We start from the raw sequence: 19,837 nt of genomic DNA, 5'->3' as shown, positions 1-19,837 counted from the left end.
GGGAAGGAGTTGTATATGACATCTCAGGCCATAAGAAGGTTCTCAGGTTTGGTATAAGCATTGAGATATCACATCTCTGCTATCGGAAAGGTCTCAGGATTGGAATGGGAAGGAGTTGGATATCCCATCTCATGTTATAGGAAGGGTCTCAGGTTTGGTATTAGAAGCATAGAGATATCACATCTCATGCTATAGGAAGGGTCTCAGGATTGGAATGGGAAGGACTTGGATGTCACATCTCATGCTATAGGGAGGGTCTCAAGTTTGATATTAGAAGCATTGAGATAACAAATCTCATGATATCGGAAGGGTCTCAGGATTGGAATGGGAAGGAGTTGGATATCACATCTCATGATAAAGGAAGGGTCTAAGGTTTGGAAGGGGAAGGATTTGGATATCACATCTCATGTTATAGGACGGGTCTCAGGTTTGGTATTAGAAGCATTGAGATATCAAGTCTCATGGTATAAGAAGGGTCTCAGAATTGGAATGGGAAGGAGTTGGATATCACACCTCAAGCTATAGGAAGGGTCTCAGGATTGGAATGGGAAGGAGTTTGATATCACATCTCATGCCATAGTATGGGTCTCAGGTTTGGTAGAAGCATTGGGATATCACATCTCATGCTATCGGAAGGGTATCAGTATTGGATTTGGAAGAAGTTGGATATCCCATCTCATGCTATAGGAAGGATCTCAGGTTGGAATGGGAAGGAGTTGGATATCACATTTCATGTTATAGGAAGGGTCTCAGGATTGGAATGGGAAGGACTTGGATATCATATCTCATGCTATAGGACGGGTCTCAGGTTTGTTATTAGAATCATTGAGATATCATATTGCATGCTGTAGGAAGGGTCTAAGGATTGGAATGGGAAGGACCTGGATATCACATCTCATGCTATAGATAGGCTCTCAGGTTTGGAAAGGGAAGGAGTTGGATATCACATCTCATGTTATAGGATGGATCTCAGGTTTGGTATTAGAAGCATTGAGATATCAAGTCTCATGGTATAAGAAGGGTCTCAGAATTGGAATGGGAAGGAGTTGGATATCACACCTCAAGCTATAGGAAGGGTCTCAGGATTGGAATGGGAAGGAGTTTGATATCATATCTCATGCCATAGTATGGGTCTCAGGTTTGGTAGAAGCATTGGGATATCACATCTCATGCTATCGGAAGGGTATCAGTATTGGATTTGGACGAAGTTGGATATCCCATCTCATGCTATAGGACGGGTCTCAGGTTTGTTATTAGAATCATTGAGATATCATATTGCATGCTGTAGGAAGGGTCTAAGGGTTGGAATGGGAAGGACCTGGATATCACATCTCATGCTATAGATAGGCTCTCAGGTTTGGAAAGGGAAGGAGTTGGATATCACATCTCATGTTATAGGATGGATCTCAGGTTTGGTATTAGAAGTATTGAGATATCACATCTCATGTTATCGGAAGGATCTCAGGTTTGGTATTAGAAGTATTGAGATATCACATCTCATGCTATAGGAAGGGTCTCAGGATTGGAATGGGAAGGAGTTGGATATCACATCTCATGCTAAAGGAAGGGTCTCAGGTTTGGTAGAAGCATTGAGATATCACATCTCATGCTATAGGAAGGGTCTCAGGATTGGAATGGGAAGGACTTAGATATCACATATCATGCTATAGGGAGGGTCTCAGTTTTGATATTAGAAGCATTGAGATATCACATCTCATGCTATCGGAAGTGTCTCAGGATTGGAATGGGAAGGAGCTGGATATCACATCTCATGCTAAAGGAAGGGTCTCAGGTTTGGAACGGGAAGGAGTTGGATATCACATCTCATGTTATAGGAAGGGTCTCAGGTTTGGTATAAACATTGAGATATCACATCTCTGCTATCGGAAGTGTCTCAGGATTGGAATGGGAAGGAGTTGGATATCCCATCTCATGTTATAGGACGGGTCTCAGGTTTGTTATTAGAATCATTGAGATATCATATTGCATGCTGTAGGAAGGGTCTAAGGGTTGGAATGTGAAGGACTTGGATATCACATCTCATGCTATAGATAGGCTCTTAGGTTTGGAAAGGGAAGGAGTTGGATATGACATTTCATGTTAGAGGAAGAATCCCAGGTTTGGTATTAGAAGCATTGAGATATCACATCTCATGCTAGTGGAAGGGTCTCAGGATTGGAATGGGGAGGAGTTGGATATCACATCTCATGCTATAGGAAGGGTCTCAGGTTTGGTATAAGCATTGAGATATCACATCTCATGCTATAGGACGGGTCTCAGGATTGGAATGGAAGGAGTTGGATATCACATCTCATGTTATAGGAAGGATCTCAGGTTTGGTATTAGAAGCATTGAGACATCACATCTCATGCTATAGGAAGGGTCTCAGGGTTGGAATGGGAAGGAGTTGGATATCACATCTCATCCAATAGGAAGGGTCTCAGGTTTGGAATGGGAAGGAATTGGATATCACATCTCATGTTATAGGAAGGATCTCAGGTTTGGTATTAGAAGCATTGAGATATCACATCTCATGCTATAGGAAGGGTCTCAGGATTGGAATGTGAAGGATTTGGATATCACATCTCATGCTAAAGGAAGGGTCTCAGGTTTGGTAGAAGCATTGAGATATCACGTCTCTGCTATCGGAAGGGTCTCAGGATTGGATTGGGAAGGAGTTGGATATCCCTTTTCATGCTATAGGAAGGGTCTCAGGATTTGAATGGCAAGGAGTTGGATATCACATCTCATGCCATAGGAAGGGTCTCAGGTTTGGTATAAGCATTGAGATATCACATCTCTGCTATCGGAAGGGTCTCAGGATTGGATTGGGAAGGAGTTGGATATCCCTTCTCATGCTATAGGAAGTGTCTCAGGTTGGAATGGGAAGGAGTTGGATATCACATCTCATGTTATAGGAAGGGTCTCAGGATTCGAATGGGAAGGAGTTGGATACCACATCTCATGATAAAGGAAGGGTCTAAGGTTTGGAAGGGGAAGGATTTGGATATCACATCTCATGTTATAGGACGGTCTCAGGTTTGGTATTAGAAGCATTGAGATATCAAGTCTCATGGTATAAGAAGGGTCTCAGAATTGAAATGGTAAGGAGTTGGATATCACACCTCAAGCTATAGGAAGGGTCTCAGGATTGGAATGGGAAGGAGTTTGATATCATATCTCATGCCATAGTATGGGTCTCAGGTTTGGTAGAAGCATTGGGATATCACATCTCATGCTATCGGAAGGGTATCAGTATTGGATTTGGACGAAGTTGGATATCCCATCTCATGCTATAGGACGGGTCTCAGGTTTGTTATTAGAATCATTGAGATATCATATTGCATGCTGTAGGAAGGGTCTAAGGGTTGGAATGGGAAGGACCTGGATATCACATCTCATGCTATAGATAGGCTCTCAGGTTTGGAAAGGGAAGGAGTTGGATATCACATCTCATGTTATAGGATGGATCTCAGGTTTGGTATTAGAAGTATTGAGATATCACATCTCATGTTATCGGAAGGATCTCAGGTTTGGTATTAGAAGTATTGAGATATCACATCTCATGCTATAGGAAGGGTCTCAGGATTGGAATGGGAAGGAGTTGGATATCACATCTCATGCTAAAGGAAGGGTCTCAGGTTTGGTAGAAGCATTGAGATATCACATCTCATGCTATAGGAAGGGTCTCAGGATTGGAATGGGAAGGACTTAGATATCACATATCATGCTATAGGGAGGGTCTCAGTTTTGATATTAGAAGCATTGAGATATCACATATCATGCTATCGGAAGTGTCTCAGGATTGGAATGGGAAGGAGCTGGATATCACATCTCATGCTAAAGGAAGGGTCTCAGGTTTGGAACGGGAAGGAGTTGGATATCACATCTCATGTTATAGGAAGGGTCTCAGGTTTGGTATAAACATTGAGATATCACATCTCTGCTATCGGAAGTGTCTCAGGATTGGAATGGGAAGGAGTTGGATATCCCATCTCATGTTATAGGACGGGTCTCAGGTTTGTTATTAGAATCATTGAGATATCATATTGCATGCTGTAGGAAGGGTCTAAGGGTTGGAATGTGAAGGACTTGGATATCACATCTCATGCTATAGATAGGCTCTTAGGTTTGGAAAGGGAAGGAGTTGGATATCACATTTCATGTTAGAGGAAGAATCTCAGGTTTGGTATTAGAAGCATTGAGATATCACATCTCATGCTAGTGGAAGGGTCTCAGGATTGGAATGGGGAGGAGTTGGATATCACATCTCATGCTATAGGAAGGGTCTCAGGTTTGGTATAAGCATTGAGATATCACATCTCATGCTATAGGACGGGTCTCAGGATTGGAATGGAAGGAGTTGGATATCACATCTCATGTTATAGGAAGGATCTCAGGTTTGGTATTAGAAGCATTGAGACATCACATCTCATGCTATAGGAAGGGTCTCAGGGTTGGAATGGGAAGGAGTTGGATATCACATCTCATCCAATAGGAAGGGTCTAAGGTTTGGAATGGGAAGGAATTGGATATCACATCTCATGTTATAGGAAGGATCTCAGGTTTGGTATTAGAAGCATTGAGATATCACATCTCATGCTATAGGAAGGGTCTCAGGATTGGAATGTGAAGGATTTGGATATCACATCTCATGCTAAAGGAAGGGTCTCAGGTTTGGTAGAAGCATTGAGATATCACGTCTCTGCTATCGGAAGGGTCTCAGGATTGGATTGGGAAGGAGTTGGATATCCCTTTTCATGCTATAGGAAGGGTCTCAGGATTTGAATGGCAAGGAGTTGGATATCACATCTCATGCCATAGGAAGGGTCTCAGGTTTGGTATAAGCATTGAGATATCACATCTCTGCTATCGGAAGGGTCTCAGGATTGGATTGGGAAGGAGTTGGATATCCCTTCTCATGCTATAGGAAGTGTCTCAGGTTGGAATGGGAAGGAGTTGGATATCACATCTCATGTTATAGGAAGGGTCTCAGGATTCGAATGGGAAGGAGTTGGATACCACATCTCATGATAAAGGAAGGGTCTAAGGTTTGGAAGGGGAAGGATTTGGATATCACATCTCATGTTATAGGACGGTCTCAGGTTTGGTATTAGAAGCATTGAGATATCAAGTCTCATGGTATAAGAAGGGTCTCAGAATTGGAATGGGAAGGAGTTGGATATCACACCTCAAGCTATAGGAAGGGTCTCAGGATTGGAATGGGAAGGAGTTTGATATCATATCTCATGCCATAGTATGGGTCTCAGGTTTGGTAGAAGCATTGGGATATCACATCTCATGCTATCGGAAGGGTCTCAGGGTTGGAATGGGAAGGAGTTGGATATCACATCTCATCCAATAGGAAGGGTCTCAGGTTTGGAATGGGAAGGAATTGGATATCACATCTCATGTTATAGGAAGGATCTCAGGTTTGGTATTAGAAGCATTGAGATATCACATCTCATGCTATAGGAAGGGTCTCAGGATTGGAATGTGAAGGATTTGGATATCACATCTCATGCTAAAGGAAGGGTCTCAGGTTTGGTAGAAGCATTGAGATATCACGTCTCTGCTATCGGAAGGGTCTCAGGATTGGATTGGGAAGGAGTTGGATATCCCTTTTCATGCTATAGGAAGGGTCTCAGGATTGGAATGTGAAGGATTTGGATATCACATCTCATGCTAAAGGAAGGGTCTCAGGTTTGGTAGAAGCATTGAGATATCACGTCTCTGCTATCGGAAGGGTCTCAGGATTGGATTGGGAAGGAGTTGGATATCCCTTTTCATGCTATAGGAAGGGTCTCAGGATTTGAATGGCAAGGAGTTGGATATCACATCTCATGCCATAGGAAGGGTCTCAGGTTTGGTATAAGCATTGAGATATCACATCTCTGCTATCGGAAGGGTCTCAGGATTGGATTGGGAAGGAGTTGGATATCCCTTCTCATGCTATAGGAAGTGTCTCAGGTTGGAATGGGAAGGAGTTGGATATCACATCTCATGTTATAGGAAGGGTCTCAGGATTCGAATGGGAAGGAGTTGGATACCACATCTCATGATAAAGGAAGGGTCTAAGGTTTGGAAGGGGAAGGATTTGGATATCACATCTCATGTTATAGGACGGTCTCAGGTTTGGTATTAGAAGCATTGAGATATCAAGTCTCATGGTATAAGAAGGGTCTCAGAATTGGAATGGGAAGGAGTTGGATATCACACCTCAAGCTATAGGAAGGGTCTCAGGATTGGAATGGGAAGGAGTTTGATATCATATCTCATGCCATAGTATGGGTCTCAGGTTTGGTAGAAGCATTGGGATATCACATCTCATGCTATCGGAAGGGTATCAGTATTGGATTTGGACGAAGTTGGATATCCCATCTCATGCTATAGGAAGGATCTCAGGTTGGAATGGGAAGGAGTTGGATATCACATTTCATGTTATAGGAAGGGTCTCAGGATTGGAATGGGAAGGACTTGGATATCATATCTCATGCTATAGGACGGGTCTCAGGTTTGTTATTAGAATCATTGAGATATCATATTGCATGCTGTAGGAAGGGTCTAAGGATTGGAATGGGAAGGACTTGGATATCACATCTCATGTTATAGGAAGAGTCTCTGGTTTGGTAGAATCATTGAGATATCACATCGCATGCTGTAGGAAGGGTCAAAGGATTGGAATGGGATGGACTTGGATATCACATCTCATGCTATAGGTAGGCTCTCAGGTTTGGTATAAGCATTGAGATATCACATCTCATGCTATAGGAAGGGTCTCAGGATTGGAATGGGAAGGAATTGGATATCACATCTCATGCTATAGGAAGGGTCTCAGATTTGGTATAAGCATTGAGATATCACATCTCATGCTAAAGGAAGGGTCTCAGGATTGGAATGTGAAGGATTTGGATATCACATCTCATGCTAAAGGAAGGGTCTCAGGTTTGGTAGAAGCATTGAGATATCACGTCGCTGCTATCGGAAGGGTCTCAGGATTGGATTGGGAAGGAGTTGGATATCCCTTCTCATGCTATAGGAAGGGTCTCAGGATTTGAATGGCAAGGAGTTGGATATCACATCTCATGCCATAGGAAGGGTCTCAGGTTTGGTATAAGCATTGAGATATCACATCTCTGCTATCGGAAGGGTCTCAGGATTGGATTGGGAAGGAGTTGAATATCCCTTCTCATGCTATAGGAAGTGTCTCAGGTTGGAATGGGAAGGAGTTGGATATCACATCTCATGTTATAGGAAGGGTCTCAGGATTGGAATGGGAAGGATTTGGATATCACATCTCTTGCTATAGGAAGGGTCTCAGGATTGGAATGGGTAGGAGTTGGATATTACTTTCTTGCTCTAGGAAGGGTCTCATGTTTGGAATGGGAAGGAGTTGGATATCACATATGCTATAGTTAGTGTCTCAGGTTTGGAACGGGAAGGAGTTGGATATCACATCTCATGTTATAGGAAGGGTCTCAGGTTTGGTATAAGCATTGAGATATCACATCTCTGCTATCGAAAGCGGCTCAGGATTGGAATGGGAAGGAGTTGGATATCCCATCTCATGTTATAGGAAGAGTCTCTGGTTTGGTATTAGAATCATTGAGATATCACATCGCATGCTGTAGGAAGGGTCTAAGGATTGGAATGGGATGGACTTGGATATCACATCTCATGTTATAGGTAGGCTCTCAGGTTTGGTATAAGCATTGAGATATCACATCTCATGCTATAGGAAGGGTCTCAGGATTGGAATGGGAAGGAATTGGATATCACATCTCATGCTATAGGAAGGGTCTCAGATTTGGTATAAGCATTGAGATATCACATCTCATGCTAAAGGAAGGGTCTCAGGATTGGAATGGGAAGGAGTTGTATATGACATCTCAGGCCATAGGAAGGTTCTCAGGTTTGGTATAAGCATTGAGATATCACATCTCTGCTATCGGAAAGGTCTCAGGATTGGAATGGGAAGGAGTTGGATATCCCATCTCATGTTATAGGAAGGGTCTCAGGTTTGGTATTAGAAGCATAGAGATATCACATCTCATGCTATAGGAAGGGTCTCAGGATTGGAATGGGAAGGACTTGGATGTCACATCTCATGCTATAGGGAGGGTCTCAAGTTTGATATTAGAAGCATTGAGATAACAAATCTCATGATATCGGAAGGGTCTCAGGATTGGAATGGGAAGGAGTTGGATATCACATCTCATGATAAAGGAAGGGTCTAAGGTTTGGAAGGGGAAGGATTTGGATATCACATCTCATGTTATAGGACGGGTCTCAGGTTTGGTATTAGAAGCATTGAGATATCAAGTCTCATGGTATAAGAAGGGTCTCAGAATTGGAATGGGAAGGAGTTGGATATCACACCTCAAGCTATAGGAAGGGTCTCAGGATTGGAATGGGAAGGAGTTTGATATCACATCTCATGCCATAGTATGGGTCTCAGGTTTGGTAGAAGCATTGGGATATCACATCTCATGCTATCGGAAGGGTATCAGTATTGGATTTGGAAGAAGTTGGATATCCCATCTCATGCTATAGGAAGGGTCTCAGGTTGGAATGGGAAGGAGTTGGATATCACATTTCATGTTACAGGAAGGGTCTCAGGATTGGAATGGGAAGGACTTGGATATCATATCTCATGCTATAGGACGGGTCTCAGGTTTGTTATTAGAATCATTGAGATATCATATTGCATGCTGTAGGAAGGGTCTAAGGATTGGAATGGGAAGGACCTGGATATCACATCTCATGCTATAGATAGGCTCTCAGGTTTGGAAAGGGAAGGAGTTGGATATCACATCTCATGTTATAGGATGGATCTCAGGTTTGGTATTAGAAGTATTGAGATATCACATCTCATGTTATCGGAAGGATCTCAGGTTTGGTATTAGAAGTATTGAGATATCACATCTCATGCTATAGGAAGGGTCTCAGGATTGGAATGGGAAGGAGTTGGATATCACATCTCATGCTAAAGGAAGGGTCTCAGGTTTGGTAGAAGCATTGAGATATCACATCTCATGCTATAGGAAGGGTCTCAGGATTGGAATGGGAAGGACTTAGATATCACATATCATGCTATAGGGAGGGTCTCAGTTTTGATATTAGAAGCATTGAGATATCACATCTCATGCTATCGGAAGTGTCTCAGGATTGGAATGGGAAGGAGCTGGATATCACATCTCTTGCTATAGGAAGGGTCTCAGGATTGGAATGGGTAGGAGTTGGATATCACATCTCTTGCTATAGGAAGGGTCTCAGGATTGGAATGGGTAGGAGTTGGATATTACTTTCTTGCTATATCAAGGGTCTCATGTTTGGAATGGGAAGGAGTTGGATATCACATATGCTATAGTTAGTGTCTCAGGTTTGGAACGGGAAGGAGTTGGATATCACATCTCATGTTATAGGAAGGGTCTCAGGTTTGGTATAAGCATTGAGATATCACATCTCTGCTATCGGAAGCGGCTCAGGATTGGAATGGGAAGGAGTTGGATATCCCATCTCATGTTATAGGAAGAGTCTCTGGTTTGGTATTAGAATCATTGAGATATCACATCGCATGCTGTAGGAAGGGTCTAAGGATTGGAATGGGATGGACTTGGATATCACATCTCATGTTATAGGTAGGCTCTCAGGTTTGGTATAAGCATTGAGATATCACATCTCATGCTATAGGAAGGGTCTCAGGATTGGAATGGGAAGGAATTGGATATCACATCTCATGCTATAGGAAGGGTCTCAGATTTTGTATAAGCATTGAGATATCACATCTCATGCTAAAGGAAGGGTCTCAGGATTGGAATGGGAAGGAGTTGTATATGACATCTCAGGCCATAGGAAGGTTCTCAGGTTTGGTATAAGCATTGAGATATCACATCTCTGCTATCGGAAAGGTCTCAGGATTGGAATGGGAAGGAGTTGGATATCCCATCTCATGTTATAGGAAGGGTCTCAGGTTTGGTATTAGAAGCATAGAGATATCACATCTCATGCTATAGGAAGGGTCTCAGGATTGGAATGGGAAGGACTTGGATGTCACATCTCATGCTATAGGGAGGGTCTCAAGTTTGATATTAGAAGCATTGAGATAACAAATCTCATGATATCGGAAGGGTCTCAGGATTGGAATGGGAAGGAGTTGGATATCACATCTCATGATAAAGGAAGGGTCTAAGGTTTGGAAGGGGAAGGATTTGGATATCACATCTCATGTTATAGGACGGGTCTCAGGTTTGGTATTAGAAGCATTGAGATATCAAGTCTCATGGTATAAGAAGGGTCTCAGAATTGGAATGGGAAGGAGTTGGATATCACACCTCAAGCTATAGGAAGGGTCTCAGGATTGGAATGGGAAGGAGTTTGATATCACATCTCATGCCATAGTATGGGTCTCAGGTTTGGTAGAAGCATTGGGATATCACATCTCATGCTATCGGAAGGGTATCAGTATTGGATTTGGAAGAAGTTGGATATCCCATCTCATGCTATAGGAAGGATCTCAGGTTGGAATGGGAAGGAGTTGGATATCACATTTCATGTTATAGGAAGGGTCTCAGGATTGGAATGGGAAGGACTTGGATATCATATCTCATGCTATAGGACGGGTCTCAGGTTTGTTATTAGAATCATTGAGATATCATATTGCATGCTGTAGGAAGGGTCTAAGGATTGGAATGGGAAGGACCTGGATATCACATCTCATGCTATAGATAGGCTCTCAGGTTTGGAAAGGGAAGGAGTTGGATATCACATCTCATGTTATAGGATGGATCTCAGGTTTGGTATTAGAAGCATTGAGATATCAAGTCTCATGGTATAAGAAGGGTCTCAGAATTGGAATGGGAAGGAGTTGGATATCACACCTCAAGCTATAGGAAGGGTCTCAGGATTGGAATGGGAAGGAGTTTGATATCATATCTCATGCCATAGTATGGGTCTCAGGTTTGGTAGAAGCATTGGGATATCACATCTCATGCTATCGGAAGGGTATCAGTATTGGATTTGGACGAAGTTGGATATCCCATCTCATGCTATAGGACGGGTCTCAGGTTTGTTATTAGAATCATTGAGATATCATATTGCATGCTGTAGGAAGGGTCTAAGGGTTGGAATGGGAAGGACCTGGATATCACATCTCATGCTATAGATAGGCTCTCAGGTTTGGAAAGGGAAGGAGTTGGATATCACATCTCATGTTATAGGATGGATCTCAGGTTTGGTATTAGAAGTATTGAGATATCACATCTCATGCTATAGGAAGGGTCTCAGGATTGGAATGGGAAGGAGTTGGATATCACATCTCATGCTAAAGGAAGGGTCTCAGGTTTGGTAGAAGCATTGAGATATCACATCTCATGCTATAGGAAGGGTCTCAGGATTGGAATGGGAAGGACTTAGATATCACATATCATGCTATAGGGAGGGTCTCAGTTTTGATATTAGAAGCATTGAGATATCACATCTCATGCTATCGGAAGTGTCTCAGGATTGGAATGGGAAGGAGCTGGATATCACATCTCATGCTAAAGGAAGGGTCTCAGGTTTGGAACGGGAAGGAGTTGGATATCACATCTCATGTTATAGGAAGGGTCTCAGGTTTGGTATAAACATTGAGATATCACATCTCTGCTATCGGAAGTGTCTCAGGATTGGAATGGGAAGGAGTTGGATATCCCATCTCATGTTATAGGACGGGTCTCAGGTTTGTTATTAGAATCATTGAGATATCATATTGCATGCTGTAGGAAGGGTCTAAGGGTTGGAATGTGAAGGACTTGGATATCACATCTCATGCTATAGATAGGCTCTTAGGTTTGGAAAGGGAAGGAGTTGGATATCACATTTCATGTTAGAGGAAGAATCCCAGGTTTGGTATTAGAAGCATTGAGATATCACATCTCATGCTAGTGGAAGGGTCTCAGGATTGGAATGGGGAGGAGTTGGATATCACATCTCATGCTATAGGAAGGGTCTCAGGTTTGGTATAAGCATTGAGATATCACATCTCATGCTATAGGACGGGTCTCAGGATTGGAATGGAAGGAGTTGGATATCACATCTCATGTTATAGGAAGGATCTCAGGTTTGGTATTAGAAGCATTGAGACATCACATCTCATGCTATAGGAAGGGTCTCAGGGTTGGAATGGGAAGGAGTTGGATATCACATCTCATCCAATAGGAAGGGTCTCAGGTTTGGAATGGGAAGGAATTGGATATCACATCTCATGTTATAGGAAGGATCTCAGGTTTGGTATTAGAAGCATTGAGATATCACATCTCATGCTATAGGAAGGGTCTCAGGATTGGAATGTGAAGGATTTGGATATCACATCTCATGCTAAAGGAAGGGTCTCAGGTTTGGTAGAAGCATTGAGATATCACGTCTCTGCTATCGGAAGGGTCTCAGGATTGGATTGGGAAGGAGTTGGATATCCCTTTTCATGCTATAGGAAGGGTCTCAGGATTTGAATGGCAAGGAGTTGGATATCACATCTCATGCCATAGGAAGGGTCTCAGGTTTGGTATAAGCATTGAGATATCACATCTCTGCTATCGGAAGGGTCTCAGGATTGGATTGGGAAGGAGTTGGATATCCCTTCTCATGCTATAGGAAGTGTCTCAGGTTGGAATGGGAAGGAGTTGGATATCACATCTCATGTTATAGGAAGGGTCTCAGGATTCGAATGGGAAGGAGTTGGATACCACATCTCATGATAAAGGAAGGGTCTAAGGTTTGGAAGGGGAAGGATTTGGATATCACATCTCATGTTATAGGACGGTCTCAGGTTTGGTATTAGAAGCATTGAGATATCAAGTCTCATGGTATAAGAAGGGTCTCAGAATTGGAATGGTAAGGAGTTGGATATCACACCTCAAGCTATAGGAAGGGTCTCAGGATTGGAATGGGAAGGAGTTTGATATCATATCTCATGCCATAGTATGGGTCTCAGGTTTGGTAGAAGCATTGGGATATCACATCTCATGCTATCGGAAGGGTATCAGTATTGGATTTGGACGAAGTTGGATATCCCATCTCATGCTATAGGACGGGTCTCAGGTTTGTTATTAGAATCATTGAGATATCATATTGCATGCTGTAGGAAGGGTCTAAGGGTTGGAATGGGAAGGACCTGGATATCACATCTCATGCTATAGATAGGCTCTCAGGTTTGGAAAGGGAAGGAGTTGGATATCACATCTCATGTTATAGGATGGATCTCAGGTTTGGTATTAGAAGTATTGAGATATCACATCTCATGTTATCGGAAGGATCTCAGGTTTGGTATTAGAAGTATTGAGATATCACATCTCATGCTATAGGAAGGGTCTCAGGATTGGAATGGGAAGGAGTTGGATATCACATCTCATGCTAAAGGAAGGGTCTCAGGTTTGGTAGAAGCATTGAGATATCACATCTCATGCTATAGGAAGGGTCTCAGGATTGGAATGGGAAGGACTTAGATATCACATATCATGCTATAGGGAGGGTCTCAGTTTTGATATTAGAAGCATTGAGATATCACATATCATGCTATCGGAAGTGTCTCAGGATTGGAATGGGAAGGAGCTGGATATCACATCTCATGCTAAAGGAAGGGTCTCAGGTTTGGAACGGGAAGGAGTTGGATATCACATCTCATGTTATAGGAAGGGTCTCAGGTTTGGTATAAACATTGAGATATCACATCTCTGCTATCGGAAGTGTCTCAGGATTGGAATGGGAAGGAGTTGGATATCCCATCTCATGTTATAGGACGGGTCTCAGGTTTGTTATTAGAATCATTGAGATATCATATTGCATGCTGTAGGAAGGGTCTAAGGGTTGGAATGTGAAGGACTTGGATATCACATCTCATGATATAGATAGGCTCTTAGGTTTGGAAAGGGAAGGAGTTGGATATCACATTTCATGTTAGAGGAAGAATCTCAGGTTTGGTATTAGAAGCATTGAGATATCACATCTCATGCTAGTGGAAGGGTCTCAGGATTGGAATGGGGAGGAGTTGGATATCACATCTCATGCTATAGGAAGGGTCTCAGGTTTGGTATAAGCATTGAGATATCACATCTCATGCTATAGGACGGGTCTCAGGATTGGAATGGAAGGAGTTGGATATCACATCTCATGTTATAGGAAGGATCTCAGGTTTGGTATTAGAAGCATTGAGACATCACATCTCATGCTATAGGAAGGGTCTCAGGGTTGGAATGGGAAGGAGTTGGATATCACATCTCATCTAATAGGAAGGGTCTCAGGTTTGGAATGGGAAGGAATTGGATATCACATCTCATGTTATAGGAAGGATCTCAGGTTTGGTATTAGAAGCATTGAGATATCACATCTCATGCTATAGGAAGGGTCTCAGGATTGGAATGTGAAGGATTTGGATATCACATCTCATGCTAAAGGAAGGGTCTCAGGTTTGGTAGAAGCATTGAGATATCACGTCTCTGCTATCGGAAGGGTCTCAGGATTGGATTGGGAAGGAGTTGGATATCCCTTTTCATGCTATAGGAAGGGTCTCAGGATTTGAATGGCAAGGAGTTGGATATCACATCTCATGCCATAGGAAGGGTCTCGGGTTTGGTATAAGCATTGAGATATCACATCTCTGCTATCGGAAGGGTCTCAGGATTGGATTGGGAAGGAGTTGGATATCCCTTCTCATGCTATAGGAAGTGTCTCAGGTTGGAATGGGAAGGAGTTGGATATCACATCTCATGTTATAGGAAGGGTCTCAGGATTCGAATGGGAAGGAGTTGGATACCACATCTCATGATAAAGGAAGGGTCTAAGGTTTGGAAGGGGAAGGATTTGGATATCACATCTCATGTTATAGGACGGTCTCAGGTTTGGTATTAGAAGCATTGAGATATCAAGTCTCATGGTATAAGAAGGGTCTCAGAATTGGAATGGGAAGGAGTTGGATATCACACCTCAAGCTATAGGAAGGGTCTCAGGATTGGAATGGGAAGGAGTTTGATATCATATCTCATGCCATAGTATGGGTCTCAGGTTTGGTAGAAGCATTGGGATATCACATCTCATGCTATCGGAAGGGTATCAGTATTGGATTTGGACGAAGTTGGATATCCCATCTCATGCTATAGGAAGGGTCTCAGGTTGGAATGGGAAGGAGTTGGATATCACATTTCATGTTATAGGAAGGGTCTCAGGATTGGAATGGGAAGGACTTGGATATCATATCTCATGCTATAGGACGGGTCTCAGGTTTGTTATTAGAATCATTGAGATATCATATTGCATGCTGTAGGAAGGGTCTAAGGATTGGAATGGGAAGGACTTGGATATCACATCTCATGTTATAGGAAGAGTCTCTGGTTTGGTAGAATCATTGAGATATCACATCGCATGCTGTAGGAAGGGTCAAAGGATTGGAATGGGATGGACTTGGATATCACATCTCATGCTATAGGTAGGCTCTCAGGTTTGGTATAAGCATTGAGATATCACATCTCATGCTATAGGAAGGGTCTCAGGATTGGAATGGGAAGGAATTGGATATCACATCTCATGCTATAGGAAGGGTCTCAGATTTGGTATAAGCATTGAGATATCACATCTCATGCTAAAGGAAGGGTCTCAGGATTGGAATGTGAAGGATTTGGATATCACATCTCATGCTAAAGGAAGGGTCTCAGGTTTGGTAGAAGCATTGAGATATCACGTCGCTGCTATCGGAAGGGTCTCAGGATTGGATTGGGAAGGAGTTGGATATCCCTTCTCATGCTATAGGAAGGGTCTCAGGATTTGAATGGCAAGGAGTTGGATATCACATCTCATGCCATAGGAAGGGTCTCAGGTTTGGTATAAGCATTGAGATATCACATCTCTGCTATCGGAAGGGTCTCAGGATTGGATTGGGAAGGAGTTGAATATCCCTTCTCATGCTATAGGAAGTGTCTCAGGTTGGAATGGGAAGGAGTTGGATATCACATCTCATGTTATAGGAAGGGTCTCAGGATTGGAATGGGAAGGATTTGGATATCACATCTCTTGCTATAGGAAGGGTCTCAGGATTGGAATGGGTAGGAGTTGGATATTACTTTCTTGCTATAGGAAGGGTCTCATGTTTGGAATGGGAAGGAGTTGGATATCACATATGCTATAGTTAGTGTCTCAGGTTTGGAACGGGAAGGAGTTGGATATCACATCTCATGTTATAGGAAGGGTCTCAGGTTTGGTATAAGCATTGAGATATCACATCTCTGCTATCGGAAGCGGCTCAGGATTGGAATGGGAAGGAGTTGGATATCCCATCTCATGTTATAGGAAGAGTCTCTGGTTTGGTATTAGAATCATTGAGATATCACATCGCATGCTGTAGGAAGGGTCTAAGGATTGGAATGGGATGGACTTGGATATCACATCTCATGTTATAGGTAGGCTCTCAGGTTTGGTATAAGCATTGAGATATCACATCTCATGCTATAGGAAGGGTCTCAGGATTGGAATGGGAAGGAATTGGATATCACATCTCATGCTATAGGAAGGGTCTCAGATTTGGTATAAGCATTGAGATATCACATCTCATGCTAAAGGAAGGGTCTCAGGATTGGAATATGAAGGAGTTGTATATGACATCTCAGGCCATAGGAAGGTTCTCAGGTTTGGTATAAGCATTGAGATATCACATCTCTGCTATCGGAAAGGTCTCAGGATTGGAATGGGAAGGAGTTGGATATCCCATCTCATGTTATAGGAAGGGTCTCAGGTTTGGTATTAGAAGCATAGAGATATCACATCTCATGCTATAGGAAGGGTCTCAGGATTGGAATGGGAAGGACTTGGATGTCACATCTCATGCTATAGGGAGGGTCTCAAGTTTGATATTAGAAGCATTGAGATAACAAATCTCATGATATCGGAAGGGTCTCAGGATTGGAATGGGAAGGAGTTGGATATCACATCTCATGATAAAGGAAGGGTCTAAGGTTTGGAAGGGGAAGGATTTGGATATCACATCTCATGTTATAGGACGGGTCTCAGGTTTGGTATTAGAAGCATTGAGATATCAAGTCTCATGGTATAAGAAGGGTCTCAGAATTGGAATGGGAAGGAGTTGGATATCACACCTCAAGCTATAGGAAGGGTCTCAGGATTGGAATGGGAAGGAGTTTGATATCACATCTCATGCCATAGTATGGGTCTCAGGTTTGGTAGAAGCATTGGGATATCACATCTCATGCTATCGGAAGGGTATCAGTATTGGATTTGGAAGAAGTTGGATATCCCATCTCATGCTATAGGAAGGGTCTCAGGTTGGAATGGGAAGGAGTTGGATATCACATTTCATGTTATAGGAAGGGTCTCAGGATTGGAATGGGAAGGACTTGGATATCATATCTCATGCTATAGGACGGGTCTCAGGTTTGTTATTAGAATCATTGAGATATCATATTGCATGCTGTAGGAAGGGTCTAAGGATTGGAATGGGAAGGACCTGGATATCACATCTCATGCTATAGATAGGCTCTCAGGTTTGGAAAGGGAAGGAGTTGGATATCACATCTCATGTTATAGGATGGATCTCAGGTTTGGTATTAGAAGTATTGAGATATCACATCTCATGTTATCGGAAGGATCTCAGGTTTGGTATTAGAAGTATTGAGATATCACATCTCATGATATAGGAAGGGTCTCAGGATTGGAATGGGAAGGAGTTGGATATCACATCTCATGCTAAAGGAAGGGTCTCAGGTTTGGTAGAAGCATTGAGATATCACATCTCATGCTATAGGAAGGGTCTCAGGATTGGAATGGGAAGGACTTAGATATCACATATCATGCTATAGGGAGGGTCTCAGTTTTGATATTAGAAGCATTGAGATATCACATCTCATGCTATCGGAAGTGTCTCAGGATTGGAATGGGAAGGAGCTGGATATCACATCTCATGCTAAAGGAAGGGTCTCAGGTTTGGAACGGGAAGGAGTTGGATATCACATCTCATGTTATAGGAAGGGTCTCAGGTTTGGTATAAACATTGAGATATCACATCTCTGCTATCGGAAGTGTCTCAGGATTGGAATGGGAAGGAGTTGGATATCCCATCTCATGTTATAGGACGGGTCTCAGGTTTGTTATTAGAATCATTGAGATATCATATTGCATGCTGTAGGAAGGGTCTAAGGGTTGGAATGTGAAGGACTTGGATATCACATCTCATGCTATAGATAGGCTCTTAGGTTTGGAAAGGGAAGGAGTTGGATATCACATTTCATGTTAGAGGAAGAATCTCAGGTTTGGTATTAGAAGCATTGAGATATCACATCTCATGCTAGTGGAAGGGTCTCAGGATTGGAATGGGGAGGAGTTGGATATCACATCTCATGCTATAGGAAGGGTCTCAGGTTTGGTATAAGCATTGAGATATCACATCTCATGCTATAGGACGGGTCTCAGGATTGGAATGGAAGGAGTTGGATATCACATCTCATGTTATAGGAAGGATCTCAGGTTTGGTATTAGAAGCATTGAGACATCACATCTCATGCTATAGGAAGGGTCTCAGGGTTGGAATGGGAAGGAGTTGGATATCACATCTCATCCAATAGGAAGGGTCTCAGGTTTGGAATGGGAAGGAATTGGATATCACATCTCATGTTATAGGAAGGATCTCAGGTTTGGTATTAGAAGCATTGAGATATCACATCTCATGCTATAGGAAGGGTCTCAGGATTGGAATGTGAAGGATTTGGATATCACATCTCATGCTAAAGGAAGGGTCTCAGGTTTGGTAGAAGCATTGAGATATCACGTCTCTGCTATCGGAAGGGTCTCAGGATTGGATTGGGAAGGAGTTGGATATCCCTTTTCATGCTATAGGAAGGGTCTCAGGATTTGAATGGCAAGGAGTTGGATATCACATCTCATGCCATAGGAAGGGTCTCAGGTTTGGTATAAGCATTGAGATATCACATCTCTGCTATCGGAAGGGTCTCAGGATTGGATTGGGAAGGAGTTGGATATCCCTTCTCATGCTATAGGAAGTGTCTCAGGTTGGAATGGGAAGGAGTTGGATATCACATCTCATGTTATAGGAAGGGTCTCAGGATTCGAATGGGAAGGAGTTGGATACCACATCTCATGATAAAGGAAGGGTCTAAGGTTTGGAAGGGGAAGGATTTGGATATCACATCTCATGTTATAGGACGGTCTCAGGTTTGGTATTAGAAGCATTGAGATATCAAGTCTCATGGTATAAGAAGGGTCTCAGAATTGGAATGGGAAGGAGTTGGATATCACACCTCAAGCTATAGGAAGGGTCTCAGGGTTGGAATGGGAAGGAGTTGGATATCACATCTCATCCAATAGGAAGGGTCTCAGGTTTGGAATGGGAAGGAATTGGATATCACAACTCATGTTATAGGAAGGATCTCAGGTTTCGTATTAGAAGCATTGAGATATCACATCTCATGCTATAGGAAGGGTCTCAGGATTGGAATGTGAAGGATTTGGATATCACATCTCATGCTAAAGGAAGGGTCTCAGGTTTGGTAGAAGCATTGAGATATCACGTCTCTGCTTTCGGAAGGGTCTCAGGATTGGATTGGGAAGGAGTTGGATATCCCTTCTCATGCTATAGGAAGGGTCTCAGGATTTGAATGGCAAGGAGTTGGATTTCACATCTCATGCCATAGGAAGGGTCTCAGGTTTGGTATAAGCATTGAGATATCACATCTCTGCTATCAGAACGGTCTCAGGATTGGATTGGGAAGGAGTTGGATATCCCTTCTCATGCTATAGGAAGTGTCTCAGGTTGGAATGGGAAGGAGTTGGATATCACATCTCA

The sequence above is a fragment of the Ambystoma mexicanum genome, unplaced genomic scaffold (assembly GCF_040938575.1).
Source record: "Ambystoma mexicanum isolate Mex_15411 unplaced genomic scaffold, UKY_AmexF1_1 Mex_scaf3, whole genome shotgun sequence".
In the NCBI taxonomy this organism is placed as follows: domain Eukaryota; kingdom Metazoa; phylum Chordata; class Amphibia; order Caudata; family Ambystomatidae; genus Ambystoma; species Ambystoma mexicanum.
This window is presented reverse-complemented; position numbering follows the sequence as displayed.